Source organism: Pteropus vampyrus, unplaced genomic scaffold (genome assembly GCF_000151845.1).
Source record: "Pteropus vampyrus isolate Shadow unplaced genomic scaffold, Pvam_2.0 Scaffold399, whole genome shotgun sequence".
In the NCBI taxonomy this organism is placed as follows: domain Eukaryota; kingdom Metazoa; phylum Chordata; class Mammalia; order Chiroptera; family Pteropodidae; genus Pteropus; species Pteropus vampyrus.
In genome coordinates this window covers 815,460-829,582 of record NW_011889180.1, presented here as the reverse complement: position 1 = coordinate 829,582, position 14,123 = coordinate 815,460, and the positions used below count along the sequence as shown (strand labels likewise).

At 34.1% G+C, this 14,123-nt stretch overlaps 1 protein-coding gene across 1 annotated transcript in view; it reads left to right on the top strand.

Moving 5' to 3' along the window:
* Positions 1–14,123, top strand: part of HYDIN (HYDIN, axonemal central pair apparatus protein) — a 351,593-nt gene that overhangs the window by 7,176 nt on the left and 330,294 nt on the right. Inside the window, exon 2 of the mRNA XM_023523662.1 lies at positions 8,585–8,704. The gene's annotated coding sequence lies outside the window, so the exon portion shown is untranslated. The remainder of the gene's footprint in view (positions 1–8,584; positions 8,705–14,123) is intronic.

The following is a 14,123-nucleotide window of genomic DNA, read 5'->3' as shown; positions in this document are numbered from 1 at the left end:
TTTATTGATGCTTTTGTTATTTTACTTATCTTTGATGAAAATTCCAGGTCTTTAAAAATATTTAAAACTTATTCTTCATTTCTAGATGAGATCATTTATTGAATAGTTTTTAAATTAGTTACAGTGCTTTGGTGTGGGTATATGAAAACAGTTACTCCCTCACATTTTTAGAAATGAAAATGTTGATTATAAACCTAACCAAAATCTTATTTTCCATGTTGATAAAAATAAGAAATGGGACATTTTTAGTTTTGTTTCAGTTTTTAAAATAGTTTTAAACAATAAATGATTAGCATTTTTTAGTAAAAATACTACATGCTTCTAAAGCTTTTAAACAGCATGAGAGGATTTCTGTTAATTTTTATGTTCTAAAAAAATAAAAAAAATTTTTAATTACGCTAGTACAATTAGGCCTTATTTAAATTTCCTTTGTAATCTGTTTAATGCAATTTGAACAAAACTTAGACTTAATGTAAATATTATCCTCTTAAATTAATGAAAAATTATATAATTAAGGAAGACATTTGTAGAGATTGTTCTTTTTCTCTGTACATTATGCTGAAAAGATATTTGTCTAAAAAGATTCTACAGATCTTTGTGGATAAATCTATTTTTACATGTATATCTGCATCTTTTTTGCTGTTGAAGATTTGTGCTTCAACACTAAATTATTTTACTGTGCTTTTACTGTCTGTAGACTTTTGGGAGTTTCTACTCTTTCCAGAGAATTCCAGGATTGACAAATTAGTATGCATACTAGACTAACTGAGAAAATTCAAAACAAGCACAAACACATCCTGGTGAACTTCTTTTTTTATTAGAGTAAACATCATTCCTGCAACTATCCAATAAGTCCAGTAATATTAATTTCTTTCTGGAGCTATTGTACTTACTGCTTGAATCACTTTGACCATTAATCTTACATTATTCTTTTTTTCCCCATTATTTCATTTTCTTGCCAGGATTATAAACTCAAAGACAAGGCACTATGACAAGGATACTTATTTTTTATCCCATATAGTCAATATAAGTGTCTGCGGAATACTATTTTATTATAGAAAACTTACAAACATACACCACCATGTACCCTCACCCAAGTTCCATAATTATCAACATTTTGCTAAACTTGTTTTATTTTCCTACACTTCTTTTTCTTGGAATATTTTAAAGAAAATTCATGAAGTATTTATTTCTAACAGATAAGGACTTTATTACAACAAACAAAATTAACATCACTCAATATCTTAGTCCATATTCAAATTTTTCAGATTCTCAAAAGTGTCTTTTTATAGTTGATTCAAATAAGGATTCAGATAAGGGTCACACATTGCATTTATTTAATATATTTCTGATGTTAGTCTTTTAAGAACCCCACCTCTCTACTCCCAGTTCCAACATTTTCTTTCCTATGCCATTTTAACTGTCCTGTAGTTTTCAATATTCTGGATTTGGCTGATTATTTTATCTTTTAACTTGTATCTTTAATCCATATATTTCCTATAAATTGGTAGTAGATCTAAATGATTGATTACTGTTGGCAAGAATACTTCATAAATGTGTACTTCCTTTTTTATCATATTATTAAGCACAAAATGGCTAGCTGTCCGCTCTCAGTGACATTAGGGTTAATCAAAGGTTCAGATGTTAACCCTGTTTATACGCTACCAAGTTTTCTTTCGATCTTTCACTTAATAGTTTTGACATCTATTGAATATTGATACTTAGCTCTATTAGGGGTTTCAAATTACTGATTTTCTAACCATATTTCTCCTGTCTCTAAAGTTGGACTTGACAACATATACTTAAAGTCATCAGCTATTTATTTTTTTTCTGAAATAGGTTGTTTAGGAAAAGTCAGAGTGTTTAATTTTTAAAACACTATCAATTTTCAGAAAAACAAGTTGGTGTCTTAGCAACCTCCAAAGGTGACCAATGAGATTTTTTTTGGTTACAGTTGTTTTTAACTATCTTTAAGAATTCATGGATGGTTATATATTTTATGTATTTTAATCCAACACAACTATACTTACTTGATGCTCAAATTATCCTAATTTGGCTTGTGTAGGTGAGGGAGGGGCTCCTCCAAGTTGATACTTATGTCTTTTTTTACATAATTCAAACAGTTTTTGATAGGTTCCATACTTTCTTGCACAACATGTGCCAATTTTGTCTTGCTGAGACCTGTCATTATCCTGAGCTTACTGAGAATGTTGTACTACAGTAGTTCTCAAACATTTTGGTCTCAAGACCCCCTTACCCTCTTAAAAATTATTGAGGAATCCAGAGAGCTTTTGTTTATGGAAGCCATATCTGTTGATATTTTCCATCTCAAAATTTAAACAAAAATTTCAAGCTTTATTAATAAATTAAAAAATAACAATGGTAAAACCATTACGTGTTAACGTAATTTTTTTAATGAAAAGTAACTTTCAAAACAAAATTTAGTGAGAAATGTGATATTGTTTATATTTTTGTAAATATTTTTTGTTTTTATAGCTAGATTCTCATATCTTTTTACATTCAGTCTGTTGCAAGACATTGTTTTGAAGTACTTAAGATAATCTGGCCTCACATAGACATATAACTGGAAAAGGGAGGAATATTTTAATAACTTTTTTAGGTAATTATGGATATTCTTTGATGCTGCTCCAAAACTTGACAGGTGATGGTATCTTAAAAGTTGGTAGCAATGAAAAATCTTAAACTATATTAACGAACTTTTTGCACTGTCACACTAAAATCAAGTCTTGTACTTGAATGGATCACTTACCCACAGGTAGTTTTGCAACACCATGAATTTGTCATTTGGAAAATATCAGTTCATTGAGTTATATAGATCTTGTAAATGTTGACACATTTGATTATATGGTATCAAAAAGTCACATTTGTAAATATCACCACTGATCTCATCAGAAAAATCTAAGTATTGAGAAGTCAAGATTAGGGTGGTGGACAGAAATTTTCTAAAATTCTAATTTTCACTTGAATGCTTGAATTTTATCATGGCAACAAATACTGAAGGTTGTTTTCTGTGAAGTGACAGTTCACTTTATTAATTTTGAGAAAATATCTGTCACTCATGTCTGAATAACTATAGTCTGTCTGCCAGTTGTTCTTTAAAGTAAAATGGTGTTCAATGAGAAATGTACAACTTGTTTGCCACTCAGTTGTGCAAATGCTTTTCCTGGAGACAGGCATCCTACTTCGGTGTGCAGCAGAAGTGCATCGTGTGTATTTCCAATTTCTTCACTTCTAATATTAAGACGTACCAAGTGTTGAAACTTAATAAAATTAGTCATTTTTACTACTCTATCAAGGATACTCTTTTTTAAATTTAAAAATTATTTGTTAGTTGCAATTGACATACAATATTATATTAGTTTCAGGTGTACAACATAGTCACTAGACATTTATATATGTTCTGTAGTGATCACCCCAATAAGTCTGGTACTCACCTGACACCATACATAGTTATTACCATATTATTGACTATATTCCTTATGATGTAATTTACATCCCCATAACTATTTTAACTGGCAATTTGTACTTCTTAATTCCTTTCACCTTTTTCACTATTAAGGATATTCTTAATTAGAAATGGCTTTTTCTCTCACTATGAATATGTGATAAAGGATACAATGACTACGAGCCTACGTTAGTGCTACTACCTTGATTTGTGCTAAGTCACCAATAATTTTGCCCGTCAGTGAGACTATTAATACGGTAAAGAGAGAATAAATAATGTCTTGGTTTGGGTCCACAGACCTCATTTTGAGAACTGCTGCTCTAGTGTTTTCTCATTATATCAGCTGCTGACTTTTTAATTTAATTTATATTAATGAGGTATTCCTATTTTTGAGGCTCTTTATAAACGAATGTTTAGTTTTTCCATTTTTTAGATAAGTGGAGATAAACATTTTTCTCTTTAGTTCTATTAATATGTTTAATTGTATTAATGGATTTCCTCATTTTGAATCCCTCATATTTCTGGAACAAGCATTGCTTGATTATGATGGATTATTGGATTCTGTTTGCTAATATTTCACTTAAAATTTTTGCTTTAATGTTTATAAGTGAGATTATTTTTAGTTTTATTGAGCAGTATTTGTCTGGTTTTGGAATCAATGTTAAATTTGCTTTATAAAAATGATTTGGACTTTTTTTCTATGCTTTGAAATAGTTTAAGTAGTATTTGCATCATCTGATCTTTAAAGATTTGATAGACTTTGTGAAACCATCTGAGCCTGGTGTCTTTTTAGAGGGGAGTTCTTTTATGACTTCCTATATTCCTTTTTACAAAATTTATTCAGAGTTTTTATCTCTGTTAGTGTCGGTTTTGGTATGTTTACCTAGAAAGCTCTTTATTTCATCTACATTAAAAAAATTTTTTTTCTCATAGAATTATACAAAGTAGTCTTATGATTAAAAAGAAATTTCCTGTTTTGAGCTTGTTTCTTTTGTTTGTATACTTGTGCTTTCTCCCCATCCTTTATAAATCAGGTTAATTATTCTGTTTTGTTGATTAATTTTCAAAGAACCATTAATTTTTTGGTTTACTTATTTCCTTTTCTGTTTTTTTTTTTAACTCAGCAATTTCTGCTTTATTTTTTTAAAATTGAGATAGAATTGTCACATAATATATTAGCTTCAGGTGTACCACATAATGATTTGATATATGTAATATTTTGAAATGATCACTACAATAAATCTAGTTACCATCCACCACCATAGATAATTACAAAATTTTTTTCTTAATGTTGAGAACTTTTAAGGTCTATTATCCCCATCTCTGGCAACCACCAATCTGTTCTCTGTATTCCGGAGCTGTTATTTAAAAAAAAATTTTTTTTTTGAAGATTCTACATACAAGTGAGATCATATAGTATTTGTCTTTCTCTGTATGACTTATTTCACTTAGCATAATGCCTTCAGGGGCGATCCATGTTGTCACAAATGGCAGAATTTTCTTCTTTTTTATGGCTGAATAATATTCCAGTGTGTGTGTATGTGTGTGTCTCCCACATTTTCTTCATCCATCCTTTGATGGGTACTTAGATTCTTTCCATGTCTTGGCCATTGTAAGTAATGCTGCAGTGAACATGAATGAGCATATATATACCTTTCTGAGTTAGTGTTTTCACTTCTTTTAGATAAATACCCAGAAGTGGAATTGTTGGATTATGTGGTAGTTCTATTTTTAATTTTTTGAGGAAACTCTGTACTCTTTTAGTGGAGTAAAACATAGTGACTGTACCAATTTACATTCCTACCAACAGTGCAGGAGGGTTCCCTTTTCTCCACATTCTCTCCAATACTTGTTATTTCTTATCTTTTTGATAATAGCCATTCTAACACGAGTGAGGTAATATCTCCTTGTGCTTTTGATTTGCTCTTTGCTGATGATTAGTAATGTTGAATATCATGTACTTCTTGGCCATCTGTATGCCTTTTTTGGAAAAAATTCTATTTAGATCCTCTGCCCGTTTTTAAATCAGATTGTTTTTTGTGATTGAGTTGTATGACTTAATATATTTTGGCTATTAACCACTTATCAGATATGATTGGCAAATACTTTGTCCCATTCATTAGGGTTGTCTTTTCATTTTGTTGATGGTTTCCTTTGCTATGCAGAAGCTTTTTAGTTCAATGTAGCCCCACTTGTTCATTTCTGCTTTTCTTTCCTTTGCTTTTGGTGTCAAATACAAAAAATCATCACCAAGACAGTTGTCAAGGAGCTTCTGGCCTATATTTTCTTCTAGGAGTTTTATGGTTTTGGGTCTTACATTAAAATCTTTGATCCTTTTCAATTTGACTTTTGTGTATGATGTAAGATAGTGGGCTGGTTTCATTCTTTTGCGTGTGACTGTCCAGTTTTCCCAGCACCATTTATTGAAAAGATTGTCCTTTCCCCATTGTATATTTTTGCCTCCTTTGTCAGGAATTAATTGACCATGTATGCATGGATTTATTTCTTTAAAAGTTTTTAAAATTTTTTCAATTACAGTTGACATACAATATTATATTAATTTCAGGTATACTTTATGAAGTGATCACCCTGATGAGTGTCAGTTTATTTCTGGGCTCTCTGTTCTGTTTCACTCATCTATCTGTCTGTTTTTATGCTAACACCATACTGTTTTAATGACTATAGTTTTGTAATGTAGTTTGAAATCAAGGCCCATGATGCCTCCAGTTTCTTCTTTCTCAAGATTGCTTTGGCTAATTGGGGTCTTCTATGGCTCCATACAAATTTTGGGATTGTTCTTTTTCTGTAAAAATGCTGTTGGAATTTTGATAGGGATTATATCGGATCTGTAGATTGCTTTAGGTAGTATGGATATTTTACCAATATTAGTTCTTTCAACCCATGAACGTGGACTATCTTTTCATTTATATTTGTGTTTTCTTCAGTTCTTTCATCATGTCTTATAGTTTTCAGTGTACAGGACTTTCACCTCCTTGGTTAAATTTATTCTTAGATATTTTATTCTTTTGATGCAATAAAATGGGATTGTTTTCTTAACTATTCTTTCTAGTAGTTTGTTATTAATGCATAGAAATATAACAGGTTTTTGTATATTGATTTCATATCTTGCAATTTTACTGAATTTGTTTGGTTTTTGGGTGGAGCTTTTAAGGTTTTCTATATATAATATCATGTCATTTGCAAGTAGTGACGGCTTTACTTCTTCCTTTCCAATTTGGATGCTTTTTATTTATTTTTCTTGTCTAATTACTCTGGCTAGGACTTCCAATACTGTATTGAATAAAAGTTGTGAGAATAAGCATCCTTGTCTTGTTCCTGATCTTAGAGAAAAAGCTTTCAACTTTTCACCATTGATTATGAGGTTAGCTGTAGGCTTGTCATATATGGTCTTTATTATGTTGAAGTACATTCTCTTGATATCTAGCTTGTTTAGAGTTTTTATCATAAATGGTTATAGAATTTTGTTGAATGTTTTTTCTGTATCTGTTGAGATGATCATATGATTTTTATCCTTCATTTTATTAATGAGATATATCACATTGATTGATTTGCAGATGTTGAACCCATCCTTGCATCCTTGGAATAAAACCTGCTTAATCACAGTGTATGATCCTTTTAATGTATTGTTGAATTTGGTTTGCTAATATTTAATGACACCTGTGAGCATGAAAACCTGTGGGGTGAAAATATCAGTGGCAAAATCTGCAGGAGGCCCTTAGTAGCTGTGCTGGCCATTGATTTCCTCAGCCGCAAAAGCATCTAAGGTCCTCTGAGAAGCAGTCTTCTGGGGTCTCCAATGAGATTCTCAGTGAGAAATCTGGGGAGGAAGTCCACAACATCTCCAAGGGCTGTTGATGTTCTCAGCAGTGAAGACTTCTAAGGTCCTCTGCTGAGCAGGCCATTAGAAACTGTAGTTGCTATGTGACTGATATTGGTAGGTCCTGTCTTCTTTGTTTCTAGCCATTTCTAGACATCTCAGCTTTGCTGGCCTCTGGATAGGGTGAAATTGAAGTGAGTTCTTCATATAGTTCTCCAAAAGGCTGGGGAAGCTGGTCGCCTACCCCGTTTTCCTTTTACTGGTAAGGGGAACTCTTTTGAGCTGGGGAGTTCCCTCTTGGGGGATAGGATGATGCAAGCAAAATGAAACTGTTCTGCCTATACTTTTTGTGTGGTTATTCTCAGGTTTTTTGCTTCACTGTGCTGTTGAATCTTCTTAAGTGGACTCCTGAGCAATCTCAGAGCTATTTTCATTCATGAATAAGTGTCTAATTGTTCTTTGTATAGGGGGGCGGGTAGCTAGAGTCTATTTCGCCACCTTGATGATTTCACTCATTCAGCCTTTTAAAAATTTCACTCTCATTTTGTAGCTTACATGGCTTCTAACAAGATGGCTATTAATAATTCTTATGTTTATTTCTCTCTAGTAATGCTTCTTCCTCCCTGCTTTGGCTGCCTTCAAGATTTTTTTGTGTGTTTTTAGAAGTTGAATATGATATGTCTATTTCTGGCATGAGTATTTATCTTGGTTGGTGGTTCGAATCTGTAGTTTGCCATTAATTTTGGAAATTCTTAGCCATTATCCCTTCAAATATTTATTCTACCCCAGTCCCTGTCTTTTTTACTTCTGGAATTCTGATTGTATATCTGTTAGATCATTTGATTTAGTCCTACAGTTCCTGGATGCTATGTTGTTTTATTTTTTACTTTTTTTCTTTGCTTTCAGTTCGAATATTTTCAAGGTCATTGATTCTTTCCTTAGCTCTGTTAAGTCTGCTGATGAGGCTGTCAATCACAATCTTGATCTCTATTACTGTGTTTTTCATTTCTGGCATCTTCATTTGATTTTTTTCTAACAGTTTCCATCTCTCTGCTGAAATTATTCATCTGAATGAGTGATGTCCAATTTTTCTGTTGGAGACTTTGACACATTTTTCATAGTTATTTTAAATCCTCTATTTGATAACTCTAATAATGTCTGTGTTTTTTATGACTCTGGTTCTGTTGATTATTTTGTCTCTTGGCACTGTGGAGTTTTTCCCCTTGCCTTTTTTGTACATCACATCTCAAGTAATTTTTTTTTTATTTTTTATTTTATAGGGAAGATAGAGAAGAAGAAACTGGGCAGGGCTCCATGGCCTTCTGGCAGTAGTTGATCTCTCCCTCTCCTAAGTCTGTATGATGAGGGATGCTTTTTCAGGACTCTTCCCATCATTTTTGGTGAGTACCCACTGGAATCCATGGAGAGCAGAGCCTGTAAGTGTTGTGAACTCTTCTTTTATCTGAAGACTTTAGGGTTCCATATTGTCAACAGCCAATACTCGATCTCTGCCAATTTGTTAACAACAATTCTAGGTGAATCCTTCTTACTAGTATTTAACTGCCCCAAGTAAACAAATCCTTGTATTCCATGTCTCCCCATAGGTGCTTGTTTCTCCTCAGATTTTGGTTTAGTTGGCATTTTCTCAGCTTCAGGTCTTCGATGGAGTCAGGCAAAGTCGTTTACTTGCAGTTTGTTCAATTATTAGGGTGGGATGATGTTCTTTCTAGCTCTTTTCCAGCTCTTTGCCTTCAAGTAGAAACCAGTAGCCTTAGCCTCCTTATTGTTACCCCCAATCTCTCTAGGTAGGATGACTGTTCTTGTTTACACCAGTATAATTATTAATAGCACCCCCTTTCCCTCTAGAGTTTCTTTGTTTGAATGATAAATTGTATGATCTCCATGTCCTTAAAATATTACATGATGAGGTTTCACCAGGAGTATATGTTAAGTTTGGATGCATTTGTTTATTCTAGATAAAAATAAAATATTGAAGATCATTTTGTGATATTCTAAAGGGCATGGAGAGAAAAAGTATAAATGAAAGACACATCAACCAAAGCCAATGTGTAGACTTTATCTGGATCCTGTTTCAATCCAAAAGTATTTATTTTTAGACAATCAAGGACACAGGCTAGGTATTAGAAGATATTAAAGAATTATTGTTATTTTGTTAACTATTACAATGATATCATAGGTGTTTTTTAAAAATCTTATTTGTCAGATAAATTCTGATGTATTTGGAGTTGAAATGTTATGACAGTGGGAATTTATTGAAAAATACTAAAAAAAAGGGTGAAGGGAGAGAGTAATGTGATAAAAATAAGAATGACAAAATGTTGATAATTATTTTTTTCCAACTTAATTGAAACACAATAGACAATTAGTTACTTGTATTTACATTGTACAATTCAATGAATTTTTTTCAATTATAGTTGGCATACAATAATATACCAGTTTCAGTTGTACAGTACAGTGATCAGAGATCTACATAACTCGCAAAGTGATCACCCTACTAAATCTAGTACCTCTCTTCCCCCTTACATATTTATTATAACATTATTACCTATCTTCTTTGTGCTCACTCTACATGTCATGTCTATCCTGCAACTATCCATTTGTACCTCTTAATCTCTTTGCCTTTTTTTTTTGCCGTCTCCCTCAACCTCTCTCCCATCTAGTAGCCCTCAAAATATTCTCTGTATCTATGAGTTTATTTATGCTTTTGTTTATTTTGTTCTTTAGATTTCACATGTATGTGAAATCATGCGATGTTTTTCTCTGTCTGACCCACTCATTCAGAGCAATACCCGTTAGATCCATCAAGGCAATATCTTTTCCCATCCCCTCCTTTTAGTCTATGTGTGTCTTTTAATCTGAAGTGAGTTCCTTATAGGCAGCACATTTAGAGGTCTTGTTTTCACATGCATTCAGCCACTCTATCTTTTGGTTGGAGCACTTAATTCTTTTCCATTTGAGGTACTAGTTGATAGGAATGTAGTTATTACCATTCTATATTCCTGTTTTTGATACATGTTTTTTCTTCTTAATGAAGTCCCTCCGACATGTCCTAATACTGGCTAAGTGTTGATAAATTCCTTTAGCTTATTTTTGTCTGGGAAGCTTTTTCTCTGTCCTTCGACTCTAAATGATAGCTTTGCTAAATAAGCTATCTACCCAGGTTATAGATCCCGGGTTTTCATTACGTCAAATATTTTGTGCCAAGCCCTTCCATCCTGCATAGCTTCTTTTGAGAAATCAGCTGCCAGTCTTATGGGTGCTCCCTTGTAGGTAACTAACTGCTTTTGTCTTGCTGCTTTTAAGATTCTCTCTTTGTATTTAACCTTTGGCATTTTAATTGTCATGTGTCTTGGTGTGGGCCTCTTTGGGTTCATCTTTTTGGGACTCTCTGAGCTTCCTGGGCTTATATGTCTATTTTCTTTACCAGGTGAGGGAAGTTTTCCATCATTATTTCTTCAAATAACTCTTCAACTTCTTGTTTTCCTTCAGGTACCCCAATAACATGTATATTTTTACATTTAATAGTGTCCCATAGGCTCCTTAAATTATTATTATAATCTTGGCTTCTTTTTTCTTGCCATTGTGATTGCGTGCCCTTGGCTTCCTCATCCTCTATATTGGTGGTTCAATCCTCTTCTTTATCTTTGTTTATTCCATCTAATATATTCTTCATCTCAGATAACATGTTCTTCATTTCTGACTGGTTTCCTTTTATAATTTCCATTTCCATTTTATGTTTTTTTATCTCTTTGTTAAATTTCTCACTGCATTCATCTGCACTTCCCCTGAGTTCAGTGTTTCGAACTCTGCATCTGTTAGATTGTTTGATTCCATTATCCCTGGATCTCTGTTCTGTTCTCTCATATGGTTTCTTCTTTGTCTTCCCATTTTGGCTGCCTTTCTGTGTCGGTTTCTATGTATTAAGCAAAGCTCCTAAGTCTCCCAGTCTTATCAGTGTGGCTTTGTGTAGAAGTGTTCAGCAGCACAATCCTGAGAGAGGTTCAGCTGCAGGCCAAGTTCAGCCCCAGCCTGTGTCCCTCCTGGGCCACTTGTTAAGATTCAGCAAATAATCCACAGATGCTGTGCTTATAGTTGCCTCAAGAAACAATACCAGAAACCAAGGCCAGCTGCCATCAGTGTGACTCTTGGTGCTGCTCAACAAAGAGCACCCGACTACCTGAGGACACACCTGGATATGGCTTGGGTGGGGCTGAGAGTTGGGGGAGGCGGAGTTTCAGGGAATCCTCTGTTTGGAGCAACCTCCGTTATCTGGTTTGATGACATCTTAGCTATGGCAGTACTGTGTCAGCACACTGGGTTGTAGAAAGGCTCAACAGAAGAACAATGGATACCTCTGGCACTTCTGTCCGGGAGAGGTGCTCACCTCTGGCTCTCACTCCTACAACTCAGTGTCCCCATGTAAGTCACTGGTGCCTCCTGAGCATCTGACCCAGCCCTGGTGCTCAGAGCAAGCAGATCTGTCACCGCGTAAGTCTGCTTTTAGACATGACCCCTTTAAGTGGCATCTGAAGCTGTCAGCTGCCACTGCTATACCCTCAGTCCCACTCAGCCACTTGGGACTGGGCAGCCTTGCATCTTCACCCCTCCTACCTTCTACCATTGCAGGGTGATTTCTTATTTTTCTCTCTAATTGTAGTGCTTTTGTTCATCTAGATCTCAGGCAACTTTCCTTGCTGTTTGCTCTGTGTTTCTGTCACAACTTTGATTTGGTCACAAGAGAGATGAACAAAGCCTCTATCATATATGCTTTTTTTTTTTTCCCCCAAAATGTTGGTAATTATTGAAGCTAGGTGATAGATACATGGAAGTTCATTATTTTATTGTTTCATCTTTTTTGTGTTTTTGTCAATTTCTGTAATAAAAACTTTAAAAAAAAGGAGACAAGGATATAATCAGAAACCTATTTCTTTTTTAAAAGTAAGGTAATTCTCCTACAATTTAAACTCGTAAAAGTAAATTTTTCTAGTGGCAAATCAGAGGCAATGCAGCCATGCCTGAAAGTTCATTTGAAAACTTGTTGTGTTTCAGTGATTATTCAGCAGACCAGATAATCTGTGATATTATAGGTACAGGGAGAAAAAAAACAAGTGAAATGCCTTGGTTTCTATGTAGTTTTATTGTGCAGAACCACACTGGACCAGGAGGGAATGAACTTTGCAGTTGCCTTATTAATCCTGACTCAATTTAGTGTCTGTGTTGTGCAGACTTAACTGCTTTTCCTTCCTTTTATCAGGTTCTCGCTATCCTTCCATTTTTCTTGTTTATAATATGGAGAGACAAATACCTTGGGAAAAGGGGGTGACAAGGCTATAAACTTCTTGGGAGCAAGGACTCTTCACTGTTTGAACAGTGAATGGTACACCTAGTACCGTTACAGGCTCATAAAAGATATTAAATAAATATTGGATGAAGAAATGAGTAAATAAATTCACATTTGCTGCTTGCCACATAGAAGGAACCTAGTAGATACTGTATTTGTTGAATTGAATTGTGGATGACAGAGTTGAAAAGAGAATTTTATTGTTTATGTTCATTTAGTGCCAGTCCTCCTCAAAGTCTTTGAAAGATGATGCCCAGATGAGCGGAATCAGCCAGTGTGTTGTCTGTGAATAGACAAGGGAAGCCAAAATGAAGTGCGGCTTCATTTAAAACTAAAAGAGCAATATATAGTCACATACATGCCACCTTTCTTTCAAATACATTCACAGACATGATTAGGAGAGGACAGTGATTCTCTACTCCCCTCTAAAAGTCCTCCTTTAGTTCTGCAAAGAAATCAGGAGACTTTGTAATATCCTGTTCACAAAAAATTGGCATGAAAGGTACCCTTAAATAAACAGGTGTAATTAATCATGATGCTGCTTGTTTTGATGAGCATGCAAGAGTGACAAGTTAATAATAAATTCCTAGCTCATACAGGGAAGGTGGCTGAGGAGGTGCTGTGGCTTAATTTACATCTTCGGATGGCGTGGAAGATTTAATAATCTTCCTGCTTCATACATCAAACTAATACCCCTGAGGCAGAAAAGCAAACCATTTTTAACTGTTAATCTGAGAAGCTATAAAATCCCGTCTCAGGTTACAAATAAATTGAGTTGCTGGTGAACCCCTAGCATGTGTGATTTATTCAGATTCCAAAGCCACTCAGGACCTCTGGGAACCTGGGCTGCAAAACCAGGCAGGTGGGAATGCTATGGTTATTGGCAATCTAATCAGTAGGTCTAGACTGAGGGCAGTGACTGATTTTGCCTTAGATTTATTTCACCTTCCATGTCGACTACAAATAAATTATGGAATAAAAAAAATATATGAATTTGAGATTTAGTTTTAAATGATTGCTTTTAGTTGGGATTATAACCATCTTTCTGTTTATTTAGTACTTGTTCTTAAAAGACCAAAAGCTGTTTTGAAGTTTTTACTTTCTAACTATAGGATTTTAACCCGGCTAGAGAAATTGGGATACAGAAAGAGGAACTAACTTCATGGTACTACAAGCCATTTGTGAAACCTAAACATTTTTTAGATTTCCAGCTCTTCATTTCTTAAGCAGCTCAGCTATGGAGTGTATTGAACTCATTAATTTGGAAAACTATTCTTTTATCGATATTAATATAGAAAATATCATCTCCTAGTTTAAAGAATGGGCCATGATGGTCTCTGAGAAAGAGGAAAGAGTGATGCGCATTAGCAGTATGTATATGCGCATTCATTGCTCTAGTTTGTCATGAAATAATTTTTATAAAGGAATTAGATTGTAAAATATGATTTCTGCTCATC